Raw genomic sequence first — 10,673 nt, forward strand, 5'->3', positions numbered from 1 at the left:
AGTGCCCGCTCCATGCCAGCACTGCCTTTGGCTTAGACACATTCTCTCAGGGACCTCTTGCTGTAACTCCCACAAGTAGGTCTTAGGATCCCATTTTAAGGAGGACGACACTGGAGCTCAGAGAGATGGAGTAACTTGATGTATTTATTTGGTATTGACACATAAAAAAAAAAAATTCCCCCCAATCTTAGTGGCTTAACAAACAACATTTATTATCTCACAGTTGCTGTGCGTTGAGACTCTCAGCATGGCTTAGGGGGTCCTCTGGCTCAGGGTCTCTCACAAGGCCCCGGTCAAGTCAGCTGGAACCACAGTCACGCCAAGGCTCCAGGAAGAACAGCCTGCTTTCGAGCTCTCTCACATGGTTGTGGGAGAATCAAGTTCCTTAGGGGCTGTTGGGTTGAGGGTTCAAGTCCCACACCAGTTGGCTGAAGGCTGCCCTCAGTCCCTTGTCACATGAGCCTCTTTGTCACAAGGCAGTTGTCTCAGAGTCAGAGAGTATGCAGGCAAGACAGAGCAGCCTTCTGCAACTTAATCCCCAAAGTGCCATTGGGCCCATCACTTTTGCCAGATTTTATCCATTAGAGTGACTAGGTCGAGCCTCCTCCCCCCCTCCCCCCGACACACACCCACACACACACACACACACAAAGAGGTAAATATCAAGAGGTGGGAATCACTAGAAGCCATTTGGAAGCTGCCTACCACACTTGCCAACAGCTCATGCATAGTATTTCCAGGACTCAAATCCATGTCATCTCACTTGTAACATCCATGCTCAACCCAGCAGCTGGCACAGCCACACAGGTTTCCAACATGTGCTTAGCTCACCATATTGCAGCTTCTAAAGCATTAGTGCATGTGACTTGTTTCATTCAAGGCATATACAGGCAGATACTTTAATTCTCATTTTATAAAGGAGAAAACAGAACTGCACAGGGCATACACAACTCACGGATGTGTGTAACTCATTATAACTTTGTCTTGCTCTTTAATGACATTTTAGTGTTGGGCCTTAAATGATTTTCCCAAGCTCACCCCAGTGGAGCCTGGATGCACATTGTCTGCCTACAAATCTCAAGAAGACCGATGCCTCCATTATCTAAGCCACCGGCTCCCACCTGTCTTCCATTTCTACGAAGCCCTCATACGCAGTTAACAAGCCAGTATTATGAATTGAAAATATGGGAAGATGCTAGAGATCATGGTAAGTGTTCTTACCATTTTTAAAAAAGCACATAGAAAACAAAAGTTCAAAGAGACGTAGAATCCAAGTTCTGTGGGAGCAAAGAGAATGGTCTGTTTGTTCCCCTTTGAGGGAATCTGAGCAGACTTCACGGAGGAGAAGGCATCTGAGATCGTTGGAAAGATGAATAACATTGTGATGAAGAGCAGAAAGAACAGTAAATAAAACACGTAAGGCAAGAAAATGCTCTGCAGGTTTACAGAACAGTGAGTTGTATGACACAGTGGGAACAAAATAGAGCAGAAAAGAGAGGGGACGCGGGTAGAGGGGACTGCAGTCAGGTTAAGTGGGGGAAGCAGGGCTCAGGACTTTATTATGTGGGAGGCAGCAGGAGCCAGGGGGGATTTCTGTGTGTGGTGTGACATGATCAGGTCTACGCTCCAGAAAACCAGCTCTGGTGTGAAGGGTGGATTGAAGAAAGCAGAGGGGCCGTCACTTAGGAATTGACCGTAGTAACGATCCCTGCAAGAGACACGAAAGGCCTGAGCTCAGCATTCTCATGGTTAAATGTAAGCGAAAGTGAGAATGAAGGCAGAACAAAGGGCGACGTTAGAGGTGGGGAAAGAACCCCTTCAGGCTCCAGAAGCAGCTTGAAAGGGGGGGAGAGTGTCCCCTGTGCGAGCGGCCCAGCCACCCAGGAACAAGAGGCACTGCCAGGAATCAGGAAGTCTGCTTGGAACAGGCTGCAAAAGAGATGTCACCACAGAGCAAAGGGAAAACTTGGGAAAGGTGCCAAGTGGCCCTAGAGTCCAGGAGCGAACCCAAGTGCCCTACTTCTAATTTTTTCTTTATTAAACAGAGTGCCTCTGGTGCCATGGCCCTGAGAGAGGGCTCCCATCCGTCCCCAAGGCCTCAGTTGGTCTGATGGGCTCCCACTTCCTTCCTAGGCAGGTTTGAAGTGCAAGAGTGAGCCTGGGGGCACAGTAGGGTTTGGAGGTGCAGCACCCCTCCCGAATGGCATCAGAGCAAGTGGGAGGGCTGAAGACCTTCTCCTAGGGGAGGCCTGCGTCCTTGGTGGCACCTGGCCACACAGATATCCTGGGACCAGGCAGACACGAGCAGCCTGGTCTGAGCCTCCCTAACTTTGCTTCAGTGTTATTGCTGTGAAGTCTGGACAAACCCAGCCTCGTCCAGGCATCTCTGAGAGTCCAGAACGTCCATGCCAAGAGCCTCCCCTCCTTGTCTTTAAAGCCCCCCAGCCGAGGCTTCTTTGATCCCTATAAAGGATTTTAATTACACAAAGATCTGAATCCCTTGACTAAATTTCAATCTGCATCAGAAGCTGTTTATTTCCATCAAACAAAAATACTTTTTGGAAACCCAAACAGCCACTTACCACCATCATTTTATTACCACTATCCTCGGGAACCCCAACTCCAAGTTTTAAGGTGGGAGCTTTTAAAAATAAGTGCCTTTTTTTTTTCTTTCTTCACATTTCTGTGGCTGCCATACCAAGATCCGGCCTCCATAATTCCCCCACGCCCTGGCCCTCCGGCCCTCGCTGCTGAGCACCCCACCCACAGCTGAGCTGGGAAGCGGCCAGGCCACAGCTGGGGAAGGCTGGCTGCGTATCCTGACCTTGGCAGCTGGGACGGTGTGTGCTGTTCAGGAGCCGGTGTTATAATAGCCTCAGTGTTGGAGGACACATGCCGGCCGAAGGCTGAACAAAGGGTCGCTTGTATGAGCTGAGCCGCATTTGCCGCTGGTACTGTTAGCTGGCTCCACTGGCCATCAGATCCTCCAGCTTGCTCTCCACCCCCTCCTCTTTTCTCCCAAGGACTTCCTTAGCGTTACCCCAGGCCCCAGCGCCTCTTCCAGACTCCTGTTCTTGGTGTCAGGGCCATGTGCCCACACCCACGACCACAGAGATACACCACCATGGCAATGTAAATAGAGCAGCTCATGCTTACTGAACACCCACTGTGTGTGTGCCAGACATGTGTTTGCTCGTGGGATCCTCAGCACAACCCTAGAAGGTAGATCTCATACTATTTAAATGCATAAGGAAGCTGAGTCTGGACACTCCATTAGCTTGTGCAGTGTTGCGTTGCTAGCAAGTAGAGGCTCTGGCCCAGGGCTGCTGACTCCAGCGCTAGAGCTGGTCACCGCCACTCTAGACCTCTGAGTTCACTGAGTTCCGTTGTTTCTCCCTTCATATTCTCTACTCCATTTACCAGTCCTCAGGAGAGGCAAAGGGAAGACAAAAGCTACCCTCCTTTTGATGTTGAGATTCCTTAAACTTTGGCCAAGGTGAAAGTTTGGGAGAGACATGGAATAGACCACCTCACTGAGCCAGAGACCAGAATTATCAGGGAAGCATTAGAATAACAGGTGGGATCTAACAAGGTGGAGTTTCACAAAGACGGAGCCAAACACCAGACTTCAGAACACCATGTGGGCAAGTAGAGATGCCTATAAGCACATCATGTGACAAACACCTAATGCTTGAAACAAGACTAAAAATTACGGTGCTAAGAGCTACCTTGTTGCACATGTACTAGATACCAGCACTGTGCTAAGTACTGTCCTTGTATTAACTAATCTAATCCCCATTTAAAATCAAAATATAACCTTGTGAGGTTGGGACAGAAGAGGAAACAAAAGCTCCAAAAGTTCTTAGTAATCTCCCATGATCCCCTCACTACAAAGTGGCAGATCCAAGGTCAGATCCCTGTGGCCTGATTTAAATTCTGCTCTGGCACCCTCTGCGCTTTACGGGGTTCATGAGATAATGGGTGCAATAGTGGTCTGCATGCACTGTAGTTTCTAGAATGAGAAAAGTGTGTCCCATGCTCCCATGTACCACATCAGGCCACACACAGACTGTGACGGCATCCAGTCCAGGAGACATGCTTTAAAGTAACGACAATAAAACCCGGCTGATGTTGCTCAGTGGTTGAGTGCTGACCCATGAACCAGGAGGTCACAGTTCAATTCCCGGTCTGGGCACATGCCCGGGTTGAGGGCTCCATCCCTAGTAGGGGGCATGCAGGAGGCAGCCGATCAATGACTTTCTCATTATTGATGTTTCTAACTCTCTCTCCCCCTCTCCCTTCCTCTCTCTGAAATCAATAAAGATATATTTTAAATTAAAAAAACAAACACACAAAATAAAATATTCAGAAATTAGAGCTAATTATATCCACTTACTAAGTCATCCCAAAGTTTACTGGTTGTTATGAGGGAAAGTGTTAGCAGGGTATATGAGCTCCAAAATGAAATGCACATTTTTCTCATTGAGAAGCAGTGTCATTTGGCAATTTTTTTTGAAGATGATGTTTGTTAATAAAATTGGTACACTTCACTGACATTTTCAGTATTTTTAATGAACTAAATTTGAAACCGTAGAGGAAAATCAACAAGATACTCAACATACCCAGGGGGTTCAAAAGATTTCATTTGCCTAGTAAGTAAGGCTTAAGTAATTGCCCAACCTACCAAACATTCCCAATATTGTTACTGTATATCAAAGAGAACATTACTAATGAACACATTGCAAATGAAATAGAATTAGAAATACTGGTACAACTCCCTTCTGCCCCAAACTTTTAATTTTTAACTTTCCAAAAGAGAAATTCAAACATGAAAGAAAAATGCTTGGATTCCAAATCCATTTTCTTTTCCAAACCCTGATTCAGTAATTGGGCTTAATGTGCTGCTGTCCAAAGGAAAGAATAAATTATAGTCATTTGCACTGAAAAATGATTGCAAGACTTATGTTTATGTTCACTAGTTTGGATTAAGACTGAATAAGAACTTCTTAAGTTAAATAGAAAAACTATATTGCTCATGTTATTATTCACAGTAACCCGTCTGGGTGAACTGAATTTTCAACCTTGACTGCATTAAAAACAAAGAAAAATTGTGATCCGCAGTTCACCAGATATGCTTGAAGCCTTGTCTGCGTGTGTCTTAGTATGGATTTATGAGCAGACAAACACAACTATCTCATCCTATCATCTTTACTCATTTGAAATTCTAAAAGTTTTATTTATTCTAAATTGTTTGTTCCTATGTTGCATTTAAGACGTAATGATACCAAATTAGGTATTTAACGTTGTTTTTACTTTATCACGGGAAGTAAGATCAGTATGGTTTCATGGAATAATATACATCGGTGAGCATGCGTGCGTGTGTGCATGCGTGTGTGCGTGTGTGTGTGCAGCACTGGGATGAATTAAATGCATTCCGTAAACTTTATTACTTTATTCGCTCCCCTCAGCCCAGCCTAAACCATCCACGGAAACAGGGTGTTGCCAACATCAAAACAGACAGGCGTCTGCAGAGCATCCTGCGGGGTTACGTGGCCACAACGTAGAGCCATCAACTTGAAGTGACAATTTAGTTGTCCTTGTTTTTAAGCTTCGGCCACACTGAATTTCTTCTGGACCCCTGGCTCCTGCCATGAGCTGACTCCTCTCTTCCCTTTCCTATCCCTTCTGCTCACCATCCCCTCAAACCCGCATCTCCAAGGGGCCCCTGAACTCCAAGAGCATTTCACACTTTCGAGCTCAATTTTTCAGCTTTCCTCAGCAGCCCCACACCCCCCTTTAGCATATCCGGAGCCACTCCAAATCTCAGCTAAATGAGCATAGGCCCATTTCCTTCTGGCAGGTCGCCCCTTCTTTACATTTTTGGGCCCCACACCCACCCGCCCATCCCACCTTCCCTCATCCCTGGGATTCAGAAGTATTTCCTCGCGCATAAATCTTCTCGAGGCCACCTCCTCCGGGTTGGCTTCCTGTTTGACCATCCTTCTCATTCTAGCCCCGTTTCTCTTCCCTCTTTCTTGCCAGGCCCTTTGCAGCCATCACTCCCTCATGACCAAATATGCCTACAGCCAGGACCACTTGGAGAAATTTCCCTCTTTCACCAAGATCTGCACCGCTCCCTCTCGGGAGCCGTCTCCGCCTCGACCTCTCCCAAAACTGGCTCTACGAGTAACACCCACTGAGCCCTGGACTCTCGCTGGTGCCAAGTGCTGCAATAGACCGTCCTCTCGGCAGCCCGGCGAGGCAGATTCAATTAGTTCCTGCATTTTGCTGGAGAGACAAGTAAGGTTTGGAGACAAAGTAATTTTCCCATTCACGCAGCGTTAAGCGGGGCAGCTGGGCCCTGTGACAGCCATGCTCACTCCTCTGTCCTCACATTCCACGCCACCCCTCTGCTGTGCGTAACACTGCACCTTCCACTCAAACCACTCCCCAGCGACATTGGAGCAAAGCAGAGAAAGAAAAAAGGGAAAGAAATATGATCTTCTGCGAACTCTCAAGCTCCAGGAAGACAGGGATTCGGCTTGTTCGTTGCTGTCTGTATCCCAGGGCTGGGAATCCTGGACACAACACATGCAAGGGCCCAGAATTCACTGTGGAATAAATGGGTGGATGGATTCAAAGTCCTCTCTTGGAGTTAATTTTTCAGCAAGAAGAGCAATAGTCAGGGTCTTTGAGTGCAGCTCACATGCACACCCATTACCTGATTCAAGACCCACAGCCCCAGCTTAGGTTTCTACCATCCCACTGAATGAGCCCCCGTCTCAGACAGCGCAGGCTGTTATAACTGGACGTCGTAGGCTGGGGGGCTTCAACGACAGGAGTTTATTTCTCCCAGCTCTGGAGACCGAGAAGCCCCAGGTCAATGTGCTGGCCGATTCAGCTCCTGTTAAGGGCCCGGCTTACAGGCTGCCTCCTTGGAGCTGAGGCTTTGCGGTGGTGAGAAACGGGCAACACCACATCGAAGGGATGGTCGTGGGAATAAAGGCTGACCTGGGACAGAGCGTGAGATTCTTGCAACAGAAAAGCCGCATGTTGGATGGGTCATCTGTCTGGATATTCAGAGTACTGAAAGCAGTGACAAAAGTGGTGGTGGAAGAGCTGAAATCCGCGTGCTAAACTTATCGATAAATGAGGGGGCACGAGGAGGAGGAACGTAGGTGACACAAAAGGAGTAGGACATGACAGAGCCCCAGGGCGCGCGTTTCCAGTGCACTGGAAGACTTCAGAGCGTGGGAAGAACAAGGGCTGGGGCAGGGTGGGACGCAAGGAGACTCGCCCGGCTCCAAGCCCAGGGTTTGAAGAAGGTGGGGAGAGGAAATGAAAGAAAGGACACCACCTGCGAGGCCTACAGGGGATTTTCGTCGGGGCTGCGAGAAGATGAAGAAAATTTTCAGAAAAGAATTTGAGTCTCTAGGGGATTTTGCTGATGACAGACCCTGAGTCCGTAAGGCACAGTGGGAGGGTTTGGGGGGCTGGGGAGGGTCCAAACCCAACGGCAAGACGGGGTGATGTGGGGTGGGCTGGGACGCTGGGTTTCTCGTGGCTTCCAAGGTGGACAGGCCATGCTGTGAAGAGGATGCCATGGGAAATGAGTCCTCGTGGAAGATTATTTGTGATCACTGCCTTTTCGGGGGGCTGGGCTCTGAGTGCTGAGTCGAGGAGTGTGGAGGGAAAGGAATTAAGGGTCTCTCCAGAACACTAGTTGATTGCGATCTGAATTATCGAGGAGACCTCCCTGTTCTCGATTTCTCTTTGCCAACAGTGTCCTGACTTCCTGCCCTGGTTAAGCCAATGTGAGCCTCTGAGCATTCTGCTACTTGGACCAACTTTCCAAGTTGAGCTCATCTCGGCGCCAGCAAAACACACCTCTTTCAATCCGCCTAGAATAAACAGGCCGTAGAAACAAATAGTTGGGGGTTAGTCAACTCTGCTCAAAGCGTCTGTTTTCCACGTGTCCCACCAGTGAGTACAGGGAAAAAGAAAGTGGAATTTCAAGAAGTATTGGCCATAAGGGCCTATTGGTTAAACTCCCCCTTTGCCTGGTGCCAGACAATTACTTTTCATGTAGTCACAGCAGCTTGGGATGAACGCTGACCTATAAAGATCACTTTATGGCTTAACAGTCCCAAAGGCGGCCTCATTGGAAGAATTCTGCCATCAGCTGGGACCCATGTTTCCTAGCCCAGCACTGAGATAATTTAAAATAAATGACCATTTTGGTGTATTTGTGCCCTGTTAGACAGGGAGGAATTTCAAGGGAAAGGTAGATGCTTAATGGAGCAGTGAAACATTTACTGGGCTGACACCTGTTTTATACAAAAATTCTGGGCTTTATACAAACATATTATTAAGTTGCAAATATTTGTTGGGAGCGAGTTTTTGCTCTATAAACAATCTTAGCTTGGGAAGGCCTTTGAGAATTTTCTTGATTTGAAAATGCATTTAATGATCTGTAAAGGGCAAAAGAAAAAAGGTGCCAAAATCCACTACGAATAAAAATTTCCATGTTCAACACGGGGAAGTAATAACGTCGGTAATCGTTAGGCTTCGTGTTTATCTGGGCTCTTTCTCCGAGGAGGCTGTGTAATTCTGCAGCAACGTAGAGAATGGCTTGTGAACAGCCACTCCCTCAGTCAGCTATTGAACAAGCCGCGAGGGAGGGGGACTCTGTGTGTTTACAGACCTCTGCTCTGACTCTGAGCTCATTCTTCCCCTTTCCTGCTTTTCTGACATCTCCTGTTAGGTCCCAGTTTCAGCTAGATATGGCAAAACTGATCTTTCTTTGCTATCTTGCTCTGAATTCATTCTTCCTTTCATGTAACAAATATGCACTGGCTCTCATCACTGTAAGAGGAAATTTCAGCACAATCTCTGATTGAGCTCATATACTCACTTTGAAACTGTAAACAACCCCAAAACACGTACAAGAAGCTGTAAACAACCCAAAGAGTCCATTGCTGACTCTGATTCTGACCCCTTCAGGGCCCTGAGAGTGATGACATCTCCAAAGTCCCAGTTCCCCCCGTGCCCTACAAGGCCCTATCTCTCAGGCAATCTATTTTGTCCAAATGTAAATCACTGCAGTAGCACTTTACAGTTCATTCCCTCATTTGATTTGTCACTGACTTTTGTCATTTCTTTCTCTGTGACGCTGTCAAAATCTTTCATTGCTTCCATAGTCAATTCTACACCTCCAGGTGGGAAGGTAGGTGGACCTTCCTAGACATATGAGAGCCTGAGTCGTCAACAATCTGATGACCCTTCAAACCAATATTCTTTAAATATTTGTTTACTTATTTAATGGAAGCAAAGAGAAACTCATTTTCTATTCATAAAAATTGCATACTTTCTATGTTCAAAAATGAGAGCTCAATTACTGTGGTCTTCAGAACCAGAAAATACATCAGAAGCAAACGGAACCATGTAAAGATGTGGTTAATAAAATGTCGCTCTAAAATAAATTACTTATTCCCAATAAACAGCCCCGTATCAGGTACGACTGAGTTTCAAATTAGCCTCTCACTGCAAATGCCAGCTCCCCAAACTGTCCACGGGAGCACGTCTCAGGTAGAATGCGCAAGTCATCCACGCGTGTTGCAATGACACCACCGTGGCAGTGTGGGTGGGCCTGGCACTTCTGCTCTAGAGCTTGGCTGTCCTAGCGGGAGCGGAGTCCGTTTGCATTTGGCCAGGAATGGAAGGCATCGCACGGGAACCTGAGTCAGGCCGAGCCACGTTCCCAGGCTGTTCTCTTTTCCAGCTTGGCGCCTGGGCAGCTTCCAAGCCAACAGCTCCCTAAATCTAGCTCTGCCCCGAGCCCTAGCTCTGCTGTCACCATGAGGACCGCCACCAGTTTCTCATGGTTCCCTTCACTGGTGAGTGGAAGTTCCTGCCTCCATTTTCTCTCCCTTCAAATAAACTCCAGTTGATCTAGAATTACCTTGTCCTGACTGTCCTGGGCCCTCTTGGGCTTCATACAGTTGGTGAGGAAACAGGCGGTAAAGAAAACGCGGCTCCCTGGGCCAACCAGGCTGCCCGCGCCGAGGTGGCGTTTCTGCGACCGGGCAGCCCCGAGTCTCGCCCGCTGGCTCCGCTGCACCCCCACCCGGGGCACAGGGGGAGGCCTTGGCCCGACACTCCAAAATGAAAAGAGCGAGAATTAAGCCGATGAGATAATCATTTCATCCATCATATGTGTGTCTTGGGAGAAGAAATAGCTCCTGCCTTTAAAGGGAGGTAAATCCATTAAGGGCCTCTCTGGGATGAGCCTGCTTAGAAATAGGTCACTTGCCTCAGAAACAGGCAAAGACTGTGCTGCACAAATCCCCAGGGGCGCACCCTCCGGCCAGAACAGCCAGGGAAGAACCGAGGCCTGACCTGCCTCCGACAGCTGCTCAGCCTCTGAATCTGCTTCCTCACTTGCAACATAGGAAGAAAAACTGGGGGCATTTCCCAAACATGCGCTTTGAGATATCAGGGATAAAAAGATATATATCGTAAACCGACTCTGTTTCCCAGAACGACTCAGTCACAAAAAATATGCTTCCGGGTGACACTTAAGATATAAGGTTTTAACCCCAGTGGTGAAATAATTTTAATTATAAAAACAAAAGCACGAAATGGAATCCCAGAGACAGCTCCAGACAGCTAGT

At 47.7% G+C, this 10,673-nt stretch overlaps 1 long non-coding RNA gene across 1 annotated transcript in view; it reads left to right on the forward strand.

Annotated features, from left to right (window-relative positions):
• The window catches only part of LOC107526122 (uncharacterized), a 32,050-nt gene extending 23,512 nt beyond the window's left edge, over positions 1 to 8,538 (forward strand). Inside the window, exons 3-4 of the long non-coding RNA XR_001602123.2 lie at positions 1,007 to 1,207; positions 6,043 to 8,538. This is a non-coding gene — a long non-coding RNA (uncharacterized LOC107526122). The remainder of the gene's footprint in view (positions 1 to 1,006; positions 1,208 to 6,042) is intronic.
• The last annotated feature ends 2,135 nt before the right edge of the window (positions 8,539 to 10,673 follow it).

This window comes from Miniopterus natalensis, chromosome 16 (genome assembly GCF_054644295.1).
Source record: "Miniopterus natalensis isolate mMinNat1 chromosome 16, mMinNat1.hap1, whole genome shotgun sequence".
In the NCBI taxonomy this organism is placed as follows: domain Eukaryota; kingdom Metazoa; phylum Chordata; class Mammalia; order Chiroptera; family Miniopteridae; genus Miniopterus; species Miniopterus natalensis.